The 14,018-nt window shown below is 41.7% G+C and overlaps 1 protein-coding gene across 4 annotated transcripts in view; it reads right to left on the reverse strand.

Moving 5' to 3' along the window:
- Window positions 1-14,018, reverse strand: part of LOC133557723 (uncharacterized) — a 42,382-nt gene that overhangs the window by 27,554 nt on the left and 810 nt on the right. The window lies entirely within an intron of this gene.

The following is a 14,018-nucleotide window of genomic DNA, read 5'->3' on the forward strand; positions in this document are numbered from 1 at the left end:
AGCTTGCCCCGTCCATAAAGCTGCCTTCGACTTCCCTGAGACATTGGCGTCAAGACACCCGCGGACACACACCTCCGATTATCAAGTACTGTTAAACTCACTAAAACACTAGCAACACAATAGAAAGATAAGGGATTTCCCAGAATTATCCTAGTAAATGTGTCTAAAAACATCCGAATCCTTTCCAATGCAATCGCGTTTTTTTTTTGTTTGTTTTTTCTAGTTCGTCGCTATCAATATCCTAAAACTCGAATCTTTCATCCTCGCTCAATTAATGGGGAAATTGTCGTTTTCTCGATCCAAATAGCACTTTTTGTTGGAGTCTCCCATTAAAAACAATGTGAATATGTGAGGAGCCATCAAACGTGACGTCATCGTCTGCGACTTCCAGTAGAGGCAGGGCTTTTCTCTTAGCCCCGAAAGTTGCGAACTTTATCGTGGATGTCCTCTACTAAATCCTTTCAGCAAAAATATGGCAATATCGCGAAATGATCAAGTAAGTTTCTCGCATAAGTCCTGTTTAATGAAAATGAGTGTGTCGTCTTTCATTACGTGTCTGCAATTGTGTTCGAGATCGGTGTTTTTTTATGAGCGAGGAAGACACTTTAAATAGAGCGAGACTTCCCTCATTCATTGTTTCTTGCTTCTATTCAGTGCGCTAGCATGTTGTGGCCTAGCCTAGCATCACTTAGCTTCGCCGGCCCACCGTCTTTTACTTATTAGTTTGTTGTAAACAAACCACACACTTTCGAATTAATTGCGTTTATTTATTTAACTTTATTGTGTTCACTGTTCGTGGTTGTATATACACAAGGCGGGGTTTTCAATAACATATTTCTGGAAATAGCATGTTAGCTACCCACGTTAGCTATGGTTACGCAACACAATAGCCAAACTAGCCAGTTTGTTTAACCAATGAGTACTTTATAATCAAACATATTATTCTGACTAACCTTTGTTTAGAAGCTGTAAAATAATTTGAAATTACGTAGTTACCTATGATTAAATAATTAATTTAATCACGGACGGTTGAATATTTGGACTCAGCGTTAATGTTAATCACTCCTAATAGTTGTATTTTATTTTTTTAATGACCAATAAGCATACATTTATAACTCACACAAAAGTCAAGGCACTTTCAACGTCTAGGAAAGAAAACAAAAGCAAATTCAGAGCAATAATACAAAAAAAGGGCTACCAAAAGCACTTTAAAAGTTTTTTTTAACAAGGATATCGATTTAAGGACTTTTGTACTCTTAATCATTCTGCAATATTTGATTGGTAATTGTAACCCATAAAGCCAATTACAAAATGTAGGCCTTACTTTTATAAATATCGACATTTATGTCCATGGTGTACCCCGCCTACCACCCCCGAATGCAGCTGAGATAGGCTCCAGCACCCCCCGCAACGCCGTAAAGGACAAGCGGTAGAAAATAGATGGGATGGATGTAGAAAATGTGTTGCTTGTGGAATAATAATTTTGACAAACATGTCTATGTTACAGTCATTTTCAGAAATGCCAAATTTGATTTCTTCTATAGAGAATGGGGACATCTCCACACCCTTGTTTCTCAGCCAATCTCCGATCTCCTTCCAAAACACATGTACACTCACATTCCATTAACAGATGAATGACATCCTCTACAGCTCCACACATATAACAGCCATCAACCTCCATGTTAAATTCAACTTTTAGGGACGGCGTGGCGCAGTGGGAGAGTGGCCGTGCGCAACCCGAGGGTCACTGGTTCAAATCCCACCTAGAACCAACCTCGTCACGTCCGTTGTGTCCTGAGCAAGACACTTCACCCTTGCTCCTGATGGGTGCTGGTTGGCGCCTTGCATGGCAGCTCCCTCCATCAGTGTGTGAATGTGTGTGTGAATGGGTAAATGTGGAAGTAGTGTCAAAGCACTTTGAGTACCTTGAAGGCAGAAAAGCGCTATACAAGTACAACCCATTTATTATTTATTTATAAGTATGACACATAGAATGGACCTGCTATCCCCGTTTAAATAAAAAAATCTCATTTCCGTAGGCCTTTAACCTAAAGACATAACATCGTCATCATCATCAACATCATCAATCAATCAATGTTTACTTATATAGCCCCCCCCCCCGTCACCCGGCAGTAATTCAAGGCAGGCGCAAACTATATGGCCTGCAGCAATTGAAGGAAATACGGTATTTCTTGTTTATTTACAAGTTATAATGCATTGGAAAAAAAACAAAAAAACATCCGTCGTCCTGTCTTTCATAATGGAAGTGAACGACAGGCAAAATTCACAAATAGTGCAGATCACCTTGAATGTCTCTTTTGTGAGACAAATAGTTTGTTCCTCTGGCCAGTTTATTGTCATTTGGCGACTGAGGTTTCTGTTAAAACATTAATTTATCCCGTGATGAAAAGTCTCTATTAAAGTATATATTACGGTTTTTATTTATCATTATCTGAGTGCGAATGTTGTTTGTCTATCTGTGTTGGCCCTTTGATGAGGTGGCGACTTGTCCAGGGTGTACACCGCCTTTCGCCCAAACCAAACTGGGATAGACCCCAACACCCCCACGACCTCAAGGACAAGCGGTAGGAAATGGATGGAGGGACGGCGTGGCGCAGTGGTAGAGTGGCAGTGCGCAACCCGAGGGTCCCTGGTTCAATCCCCATCTAGTACCAACCTTGTCACGTCCGTTGTGTCCTGAGCAAGACACTTCACCGTTGCTCATGATGGCTGCTGGTTAGCGCCTTGCATGACAGCTCCCTCAGTCAGTGTGTGAATGTGTGTGTGAATGGGTAAATGTGGAAGTAGTGTCAAAGCGCTTTGAGTACCTTGAAGGTAGAAAAGCGCTATACAAGTACAACCAATTTATTTATTTATTATGGTTTCACTGCTTTTTATTTCATTTGTTTCCTATGTTTTTTTCCCAAATTTTGTACATGGAGCGCGATTAAAAAGAAATGTTAAAAAGCCATACAAAGGGCATGTTTCGAGCTAGTATTTATTTAAAAAATGATCAAATTGAGCATTTTCTTCCTTGTTTGGTGGAAAGTTGTAAAATTAAGTTATATATTTATATAATGAAGCTTTAACTGTGTGGAGTTTGCATGTTCTCCCCGTGACTCTGTGGGTTCCCTCTGGGAACCCACACAGCCCACCACCTCCAAAGACATGCACCTGGGGATAGGTTGATTGGCAACACTAAATGGTCCCTCGTGTGTGAATGTGAGTGTGAATGTTGTCTGTCTATCTGTGTTGGCCCTGTGATGAGGTGGCCACTTGTCCAGGGTTCACGCCGCCTTCCACCTGAAAGCGACTGAGATAGGTTCCAGCAACCCCCGTGACCTCAAAAGGGACAAGTGGTAGAAAATGGATGAATGGAATGTAGCAAGCTACTTTTGCCACGTAGCTTGTAGTATAGTTTGCTGCGATTCTCAAAGGATTGCTTCCCCTGTAGCTTGGCTACATTTAATCGAGAGTAACTTGTAGCTTAGCTGACTACATTTTCCAAGTATCTTGCCCATCACTGGATACAACCAATTTGCATGTTATGTGTGTGTGCATTTTGTAACAATAGAAATGGTTTTCTGTTCATGTTGCACACAGACGTATTTGAGTGACGGACCGGAGGTTGACAGCTACCAACCTATGTATGTGTCTGTGTTGTGTGAACAAACAAAAAAGACTCAGTGATTGACTGATCATACGTCCCTGGACATGTCCTCTTTTGCGGTGCTGTCCGGGCGGAGTTTCTTAAATGCCTCAAATGTCCGGCATGTTGAGTCAGGGTTGCGTGTATTTTCAATCCATGTCCAGGGTTAAGAAAGGGTTGAAACAAAACAAATTGTGAAGGTGTGCACACAGCAGCATTCATGAGGGAGTGGATTAAATGACATACTTGCCAACCCTCCCGATTTTCCCGGGAGACTCCCAAATTTCAGTGCCTCTACCGAAAATCTCAACGGGCAACCATTCTCCCGAATTTCTCCCGATTTCCACCCAGACAACAGTTTTGGGGGCAAGCCTTAAAGGCATTGCATTGGACTGCCGGCCCAGTCACATAATTTTTACGGCTTTTCACACACTTAAGTGAATACAAGCCATACTGGGTCAACAGCCATGCAGGTCACACTGAGGGTGGCCGTATAAACAACTTTAACACTGTTACAAATATGCGCCACACTGTGAACCCACACCAAACAAGAATGACAAACACATTTTGGGAGAACATCTGCACCGTAACACAACATAAACACAACAGAACAAATACCCAGAACCCCTTGCAACACTAACTCTTCCGGGACGCTACAATATACACCCCCGCATCCCCCTACCCCCCACCCCCAAGCTCAAACTCTCCCCCGCCCCCCCCATCTCCCGAATTCGGAGGTCTCAAGGTTGGCAAGTATGTTGATTGATTGATTGATTGATTGAAACTTTTATTAATAGATTAGCAGATCAAACTGTCATTGCTCAAAACATAATACTGAATCAAAATCAATGTTATTATGAATTATTGACATATCCTAGGTTCCGAATACGTCACGTCAAATATGCCACTTTGAAAAATATTTTTCGTGGAAGATTTTGCATATTTTGTGTGTTTGACAAAAAATGGTGGAAAACAGACGAACAAAAAACCAACATAAAAAAACTAAAACATTTTGAAATGTGGAATAAATCTGAAGTTGACTCCAGTAGATTTAAGCGTTAAATATAAAATGTATGTATGCCCTTGAACACCATTATCATCATTTCATGACCGAAGCAAAACACTTTTTACACTTTTATACTGAAATAAATACACCTACAACTTACTATTTAAAAACATAGAAAAAACTACCAGCAGCGGTAAAGTTTAGATCCATGAAGGAAAGAAGAAAGTGAATGAATGTTTATAATTGAATACATTTACAAATGTATACAAATTTGTCTTCTTTTTTTATTTTTTATTTTAATGAATTTTGTAACATTTCTGACAACCTTTTTACAAAACACAATATAGAATGTGAGATATAACAGGACAATGCATATGTTTATCATTTGTTTACAAAACGCTTACAAAAAAGTGGGAAGCCAAAAATTTACTGCTGTCAACAAAGGAGAAAAAATGCTTCATTTATATAAATATGTTATTTATAAAGCAAGTTCAAGTATCATTGGCAAATTTTCACCTAGTCCCGGCCTTGGCGTGGTGGCCGCCTTGGCACGCATATATGTTTCCTCTTTTTAGGATTTCACAATATGGTCAGCCTACTCAGTGATCAAGTGGAATTATTAATCGTCCCGTTGTATAGTCCCAAAAACAGAAATAACTGTAAGAGACACATTTAAGCAGGCTGATTTTATCTTGCGTCAAGGCAACTTCATGGATTATTGTATTATCAATTATTTGTTTGGATTATTATTAGCCTGTGGATTAATAGATGGCAATGAGCGGTTGTGAGTTAAGTAGTGTTCACTTGAAACTATATAACTTTTATTAGCGTGCGTGACTTGAGGGACTTTTCAGGATGAATTGTGGTGTTATAAACTTTTGTGTGGTGTTGCTTCCTATTTGCAATTATTACTGTGACGTCTTGGTGGCATTGTGGTGACGAATTGTTCTCTTGTGGGTGCAGCGAAGATGGACACAGTGTGAGGTAGGAACAATAATTTATTTATACTAACTAAAACAGACTAAGAACCAAAAACACTTGCTCGAAGGCACTAACAAACAAAACAGAAAGCGCTAGCAGGAGCTAGGGACAAACTACTGAAATAGCATGGAAGCTAATGTACACAAAGGTAGTAACCACAAGGCTGGAAAGAGTGACGTCAACTGTAGCGTGAAGCAAACAAGAGTCCAAGAAAGAATGTCAAACAAAGGCGGTCTTAAATAGGGAGATAACTAATCAAGGGCAGGTGCGCGTGATCAAAGGAGAGACAGGTGACACTAAATGGGTAACTATGACAACGGAACAAAACCAGGAAGTGCCACAAAGAACTGAGGAAGACAAATACTAGACAGAATGTGATAAACAGAACCAAAACCAGAATATGCCATGATCCAAGTCGTGGATCATGACAATTACAAGCTAATAGTTGTTTATGTATATGCAGTGGCGGCTGCATCAAATGTGACAGCGTGTCATAATTACGACGGTCAGCTGGATAAAAATATACCAATAGTCCAGAATCTTCAGGGTCCAAGAAGGCCGACCCAATTAGGAACCGGTATTATAAAATACCTGTACCTGGTAGACATCCCTAGTCCTTATACACACACCATAATAATACCCGTTGGTTGAAGCGCAGTACGTGGCTCATCAAAGTTGTGCTAAAACATTTTGACGGATTTTTCTGTGTATTGTTCTATATTCTGAATGAACCATTAACGTTTTGATGTTGCTTGCTTACGGGGACTTGCTAGTGTCATTTTTTGAACGGACTTCAACTTGCTTTCAACTAGTCTCTCTTATGTGTGACAGCCATCTACTGGTCAAATTGATCATTACAGCATGTACGAAATAAAAATGCTTCGAGGTCGGTTTGCACAACCAGAATTAAAACGTACATTTGGCACACCAGAGCATGAGCTCACTGTTGATTTTTTTTTTAAATGAAAGGATTTCAAGTGAGCCTTTTAGTCCGAAAAAAAACTATTTACAAAACGTCAAATGCACAATATCATTGTCAAAGATGGCATTTGTTTAGCTACTTCTTTTTTCAGTGTGTTTGCAAATGTTTACTCCGGCAAAATGGCACCAGGTTTTGGTGCCCATGCATACTGAGAAGTATGGAAAATTGCAGTGCACCGCAATTGTCGCCATCTTGGCTATGTCGCGGAAGAGCAAGGACTAACTCGCGCGTTTGCAATTTTTGCAATTAAAAAAGAGAAATTAAGAGGAATCGAGTATTTAGTGCGAACATTAGCAGTGCAGTCTCAAAATTGGACACAGGGTACTTAATGAAGTGTACTGACAGGGGCGTAGGGCTGGGTGATATATCGATATACGCGATATATCGCGGGTTTGTCTCTGTGCGATATAGAAAATGACTATATCGCGATATTCGAGTATACGTTCTCACGCAGTTGCTTTTAGCTGCGGGAATTACACTCCAGGTTCTTCCCACTCCTTCTGGTGTCTCCTTCTCAGAGAGTGTAAGCGCACCTTCTTACACACGTCACATACTGTCACGTCATATGTCACATACATATACGCCCTCGCAGACAGAGCAGAGAAGTAGCGGTGTGGGTTACGTTAGCTGTGATGCTAGCGAAGCCGTGCGAGTGGTAATACGAGAGAAAGAAGGTGTGAATGAAGGAAGAATTAATTCCCAAGAAAAACAGCAGGGGGTCCATTGTCTGGCAGTGGTTCAGCTTCAAGCGGGAATATGTCAAACAGACTACTTTAATTTGTCAAGCATGGGGCACAAGCGTTGCTACCAAAAGTAGCATTACTCCTAATATGGCATCATTTGAAAAGTCACCTGCTAATAACTGTTTAATAAATACTGTCTTAATCAATTGTCGTAGTTGTGATTTCCTTCTCTGCATGAAAGTATAAAATGAGTATATATTAAAGGCCTACTGAACATTGCAACACATGCCAATACAGCCTTTTTAGTTTACTAAATTGCAATTTTGAATTTCCCGGGACTTTTTTCTTGAAAAGTGTCGCGTAATGATGACGTGTACGCAAGTCGTCACGGGCTGTTATGAATATGAGCGCTGCGTACACACACAGCTAAAAGTCGTCTGCTTTAACGGCATAATTACACAGTATTTTGGACATTTGTGTTGCTGAATCTTTTGCAATTTGTTTAATTAATATTGGAGAAGTCAAAGTAGAAAGATGGAGTTGGGAAGCTTTAGCCTTTAGCCACACAAACATATGGTGATTCCTTGTTTAAAATTCACGGAGGTGAAACTTTAGTATGGATCACAGCGGACATGGATGCCGACCGAATGTCAACCAGCAGGTTTCGGTGAGAAAATTGTGGTTAAAAAGTCGCCTCTTAACGGATATCAGCTGAGCTTGCGCCTCCCGTACAGCTGCCGTCGACTTCCCCAAGACACTGCGCGTACACTTCTGACTATCAGGTACTATTTAACTCTCTAAAACACTAGCAACACAATAGAAAGATAAGGGATTTCCCAGAATTATCCTTGTAAATGTCTCTAAAAACATATGAATCCGTCTCAATGCAACGCGATTGCAATTGCGTTTTTTTTTTTTTACTTTTTTTTTTTTTTTCTTAGACCGTCGCTTTCAATATCCTCAAACACGAATCTTTCATTCTCGCTCAAATTAATGGGGGAATTGTCGTTTTCTCGGTCCGAATAGCACTTTTTGTTGGAGGCTCCCATTAAAATCAATGTGAATATGTGAGGAGCAATCAACATGTGACGTCATCGTCTGCGACCTCTGGTAGAGGCAGGGCTTTTCTCCTGTTGCGAACTTTATCGTGGATGTTCTCTACTAAATCCTTTCAGCGAAAATATGGCAATATCGCGAAATGATCAAGTATGACACATAGAATGGACCAGCTATCCCCGTTAAAATAAAAAAATCTCATTTCACTAAGCCTTTAATGCAGTATGAAGACGAATGTTTTAATGTAGACACGTAGAATCAACATACTTCTGTGATTATATGTATCAGGTGTTAATTCAAGGCTAAGGCGAAATATCGAGATATATATCGTGTATCGCGATGTGGCCTAAAAATATCGAGATATTAAAAAAAAGGCCATATTGCCCTGCCCTACAGGAGCGTTCCATTTGAGATACCACATGCAACACATCATAGCCTTTTGTGATTTGGGACTAACAAAGATGAGCAAGAACGCCATGGAGACTTGATTGACCTCATGGTTATGTGGTAAGAGGAGGCAGAGTGATTGATTGATTGATTGATTTATTGATTGAAACTTTTATTAGTAGATTGCACAGTACAGTACATATTCCGTACATCATCAGCCGTTGTCAGTCCACTGCTGGACGAAAGCCTCAGCATGTTTCTGTCATAGTGATTGGCGTACTTTTCATGCTGGTTATTAGCCTACACCTTCCACGCTGGCTTGGTGCGGGTTGGAAGGGGTATTTTATATCAGAGATCCTTCTCCTAGACTAATTGCCTTACTGGGCTGTTGAACGCAGTCTGTCCTGTTGGTTTTCCGCGCCCCATTTACCCAAGGACCCGCTCAGCTTTATGGCGCTGACCGCCCGCCAGTCACAAGAGAAGGTGCAAACGGTTCTTTGTGTGCATTTTATAGACGTTAGTTGGGACTCACTAACCCCATACACAACCTCCCATCTCATGCCTGGATGTAGTTTAACGTCATACCCATGACCAATAATCCGTACAATAGACCACTAAATGGTAACACCTGAATACGTTTTTCAACTTGTTTAAGTCGGCGTCCACATTAATTAGTTCATGGTAATCAATTCATGAGTCAGGGTAACCTCAACTTTACACAGCGTAAAGATCATCACATGATATAAATACTCACTGGACTGCAACTGATAAAAGCTAGCACGAGTCTCGCGTTAGCCACTATAACTATGTATGATGTCACGTGGTCACATGACCTATATTTACTCGTATCTCTCATTGATCTGCTATTTTTAGCAGCAAGCTCCTCCGAGAGAGATGTCATGCTCACGTTTCGAGGCTAGGGGCGGGGCTTCAACCCGGCTCGTCATGTCTATCCATAACAATAGACACACTTTCACCTCCTGGTCCGAGCAGGGATGATATCATCATTTTATTTCACTTCCTGCCAGACTCCCCTGTCGGTCCCCCTCTGCTCGATCACCCCCATCCTCCAGAAAACGGAAGAAGACGTTCTGCTAAAAAAAAAAATCAAACGGACCTCTTCATGCTATCAACGGTCTTACTTCCCCCTCCTCCAGCTCAATGACACACAACGGTCAAAGCCCCCCCACCCCCCACTTTATGATGCTTGCACTCTTAATAGTGTGAGGATGATGACGATCATCATCATCACCCCCCGTAATAAGACCATGGAAGCATTTTGAACATGTTTGTCCTGTTATGTCAATGTGGTTTGTCGCTGCCCTTATAAGGACAAGGAGGAAGTGAAGGGAAGTGAAGCAGGTGTTTTGCGATGATGTCATAGAAAGCTCTTAGCCAACCAATAGACCTACAAAGGTTCCTCATTTGGGTCAATCACACAATTCAGCACCGAGATAAAAAGTCTCATGGTACGTACCCCAGTGGTCATGTGACTGTAGAGTAAAATGACAGCGTAATTAACCGGAAGTAAGAATAATTCCATGTTTCTTCTCCATTATAATTGTATTCTTCAAGCTCTGAAACTTTCATTTTTAACTTGTGCTTTCTTTCACTCAAACTTTTGTGCAGAAAACCTCTCATTTGTCCCAAATTGGTCCTATAATAACGTAAAAGCACAGAATATACGGCATGATGACATACATGTTGTTAAAGTGTTGTGTGGGAACCCCAGGATGCAGAGATGGCAGGCGTAGTGCAATTAAAAGCATATTTATTAACAATAAAAAAATATATAATAATACATCCATCCATTTTCTACCGCTTATTCCCTTTGGGGTCGCGGGGGCGCTGGCGCCTATCTCAGCTACAATCGGGCGGAAGGTGGGGTACACCCTGGACAGGTCGCCACCTCATCGCAGGGCCAACACAGATAGACAGACAACATTCACACTCACATTCACACACTAGGGCAAATTTAGTGTTGCCAATCAACCTATCCCCAGGTGCATGTCTTTGGAGGTGAAAGAAAGCCGGAGTACTTGGAGAGAACCCACGCATTCACGAGGAGAACATGCAAACTCCACACAGAAAGACCCCGAGCCTGGGATTGAACCCAGGACTACTCAGGACCTTCGTATTGTGAGGCAGACGCACTAACCCCTCTGCCACCGTGAAGCCCCAATATATAATAATAATATATAAAAATTATATATACTATATAAAAAAATTGTGCAACAGTGAAATGAACAAAAAAGACAAAAACGGATAAAGCAAGCAGAGGGAAAGTTATGCTGTTAAGCATGCTGTTTCGAGACCGGGAATAGGTGTGTCCTGATTTCCAATCAAGCTCAGACTGGAGAACAGGTGACAAACGGGAAGTGGAACTGAAAATAAGAGCGCTGGAAAGGAAATTATACAAAGCACATGGAACATGAATAAAGTCCAGAGGATGTAATAATACATCATAGATGTAAGGTGGCGGCTCCCTGAGTGGCTTCTACCACAACTTGCAGCCAGGTGCGTATTTAGTCATTACCTAGTAATTGGGGCCCTCCATGTTAGGAGCTCGCATGGCTGCAGTTGTATTTGTGACCCCAAAATGCAGGAACCAGGAGGATAAATAGCAGGTAAGAGGATTTTAATTCATAAACGTAGAAGGGAGCAGTCTTGCATGTACAGTTCACCGACATGAATCCATCCTCGAGCACTGGGGAGTGCGCGAGACAGGCATAAATAGAAACATGCTGATTGGCAAAGGCAGAGGGGAAAGACAGCGGGACAAGCAGGAAATAGAACCAAAATAAAAGCACTGATGAACACAAAACAAGGAAGCACAAACAGAAATGAGGTGACAAATCATCACACTCCATATAACAACATGGCATTAATAGGAACATTGTTCAACATTAATTAAAGGGGAACATTATCACCAGACCTATGTAAGCGTCAATATATACCTTGATTTTGCAGAAAAAAGACCTTTTTTTTTTTTTACCGATTTCCGAACTCTAAATAGGTGAATTTTGGCGAATTAAACGCCTTTCTATTTATCGCTCTCGGAGGGATGACGTCAGAACGTGACGTCACCTAGGTAACACACCCGCCATTTTCATTTTCACATTACAAACACCGGGTCTGAGCTCTGTTATTTACCGTTTTTTCGACTATTTTCTGGAACCTTGGAGACATCATGCCTCGTCGGTGTGTTGTCGGAGGGTGTAACAACACTAACAGGGAGGGATTCAAGTTGCACCACTGGCCCAAAGATGCGAAAGTGGCAAGAATTTGGACGAAATTTCTTCAAAATACGAGTGTGGGGAAAGCCGACGAAATGGTCAGTCGTTTGTTCCGCACACTTTACCGACGAAAGCTATGCTACTACAGAGATGGCAAGATTGTGTGGATATCCTGCGACACTCAAAGCAGATGCATTTCCAAGAATAAAGTCAAAGAAATATGCCGCCAGACCTTCAATGAATGTGCCGGAGTGTCTGCACATTTTACCGGCGGTGCTAAGGCAGACATGGCACAGAGATGTATGGATAACCTGCAGATGCATTTCCAACGATAGAGTCAACTAAATCACAAAGGTGAGTTTTGTTGATGTTGTTGACTTATGTGCTAATCAGACATATTTGGTCGCGGCATGACTGCCAACTAATCGATGCTAACATGCTATTTAGGCTAGCTGTATGTACATTTGAAACTATATTTACAAACAGCGTTTCCCTCCACCCACATTTAATGCCAAACAAACACTTACCAATCGATGGATTCAAATTGATCCAGTGTCACAAAATGCGAAACTTCCAATCGTTGGTCTGCACATTATACCGGCGATGCTAAGGCAAACATGGCCGAATAGCGTCAATAGCTATTCGCTCAATAGCTTCAGTTTCTGCTTCAATTTCGTTTTCGCTCTCTGCCTCCATACTCCAACCATCCGTTTCAATACATGCGTAATCTGTTGAATCGCTTAAACCGCTGAAATCCGAGTCTGAATCCGAGCTAATGTCGCTATATCTTGCTGTGCTATTGGTATTGGCATCACTGGATGACGTGACAGGAAAATGGAAGATGGCTTCACAAATAGCGAAAATCAGGCACTTTAAAGCTTTTTTTAGGGATATTCCGGGAAGGGTAAAATTTTGAAAAAAAATTCAAAAAATAAAATAAGCCACTGGGAACTGATTTTTATTGGTTTAACCCTTCTGAAATTGTGATAATGTTCCCCTTTAAGTGTATAAGATTTTTTTGGGAGATTGCTTGTTAGTTAGTTTGACCGTATGTGACACTATTATTGTGAAGGCCAAGTGTGTGACTGGTGGAAAAAAGAGAACCAAATAACGTTTTTAATGAGATATTGTGAGGCCCCAGCCTACTGCCAACGTTTTCCTAATGGCATGTCTGTCTTTAATTTATCATCTTTCATTTTCATTCATAAGTGGTGAGGGTCATCGCTCACTCAAAAAAAAACATCTTTATGGGAACGTCCATTAGTTGCAGTTTTTCAGCATACAGGGTCTTGGGACGTTACCCACCTGCTCCCAGTGCCACCCACACTACTTTAAAATGTAACTTAGATATTGGGTTTCACTGTGTAAAGCGCTTTGAGTCACTAGAGAAAAGCGCTAAATGAATATAATTTACTTCACTTCACTTCACTTCACTCTAACCACTAGGCCACTGAGAGATAGCGACTTGTCCAGGGTGTACTTCACCTTCCGCCCGATTGAAGCTGAGATAGGCACCAGCGCACCCCCGCGACCTCAAAGGGAATAAGCGGTAAGAAATGGATGGATGGATGGATGGATGGATGGATGGATGGGTGTGAATGTGAGTGTGTGAATGTTGTCTATCTGTGTTGGCCCTGCGATGAGGTGGCGACTTATCCAGGGTGTACGCCGCCTTCCGCCCGAATGCAGCTGAGATAGGCGCCAGTGACCCCAAAAGGGACAAGCGGTAGAAAGTGGATGGGTAGATGAATGAACAGGTCCTTGGAGAGAAGAAAAGGTGTGGGTACCCTGCCCTAGGGGCACCAGTTCTGTAACAAACAGGGACGGCATGGCGTAGTGGGTAGAGCGGCCTTGCCATGCAGAAACCTGAGGGTTGCAGGTTCGCTTCCCACCTATTGACATCCAAATCACTGCTGTTGTGTCCTTGGGCAGGACACTTCACCCTTGCCATCTCACACTGGTGAATGAATGATGAATGAATGAAAGGTGGTGGTCGGAGGGGCCATAGGCGCAAAACTGGCAGCCACGCTTCCGTAAG

Source organism: Nerophis ophidion, linkage group LG08, assembly GCF_033978795.1.
Source record: "Nerophis ophidion isolate RoL-2023_Sa linkage group LG08, RoL_Noph_v1.0, whole genome shotgun sequence".
NCBI lineage: Eukaryota > Metazoa > Chordata > Actinopteri > Syngnathiformes > Syngnathidae > Nerophis > Nerophis ophidion.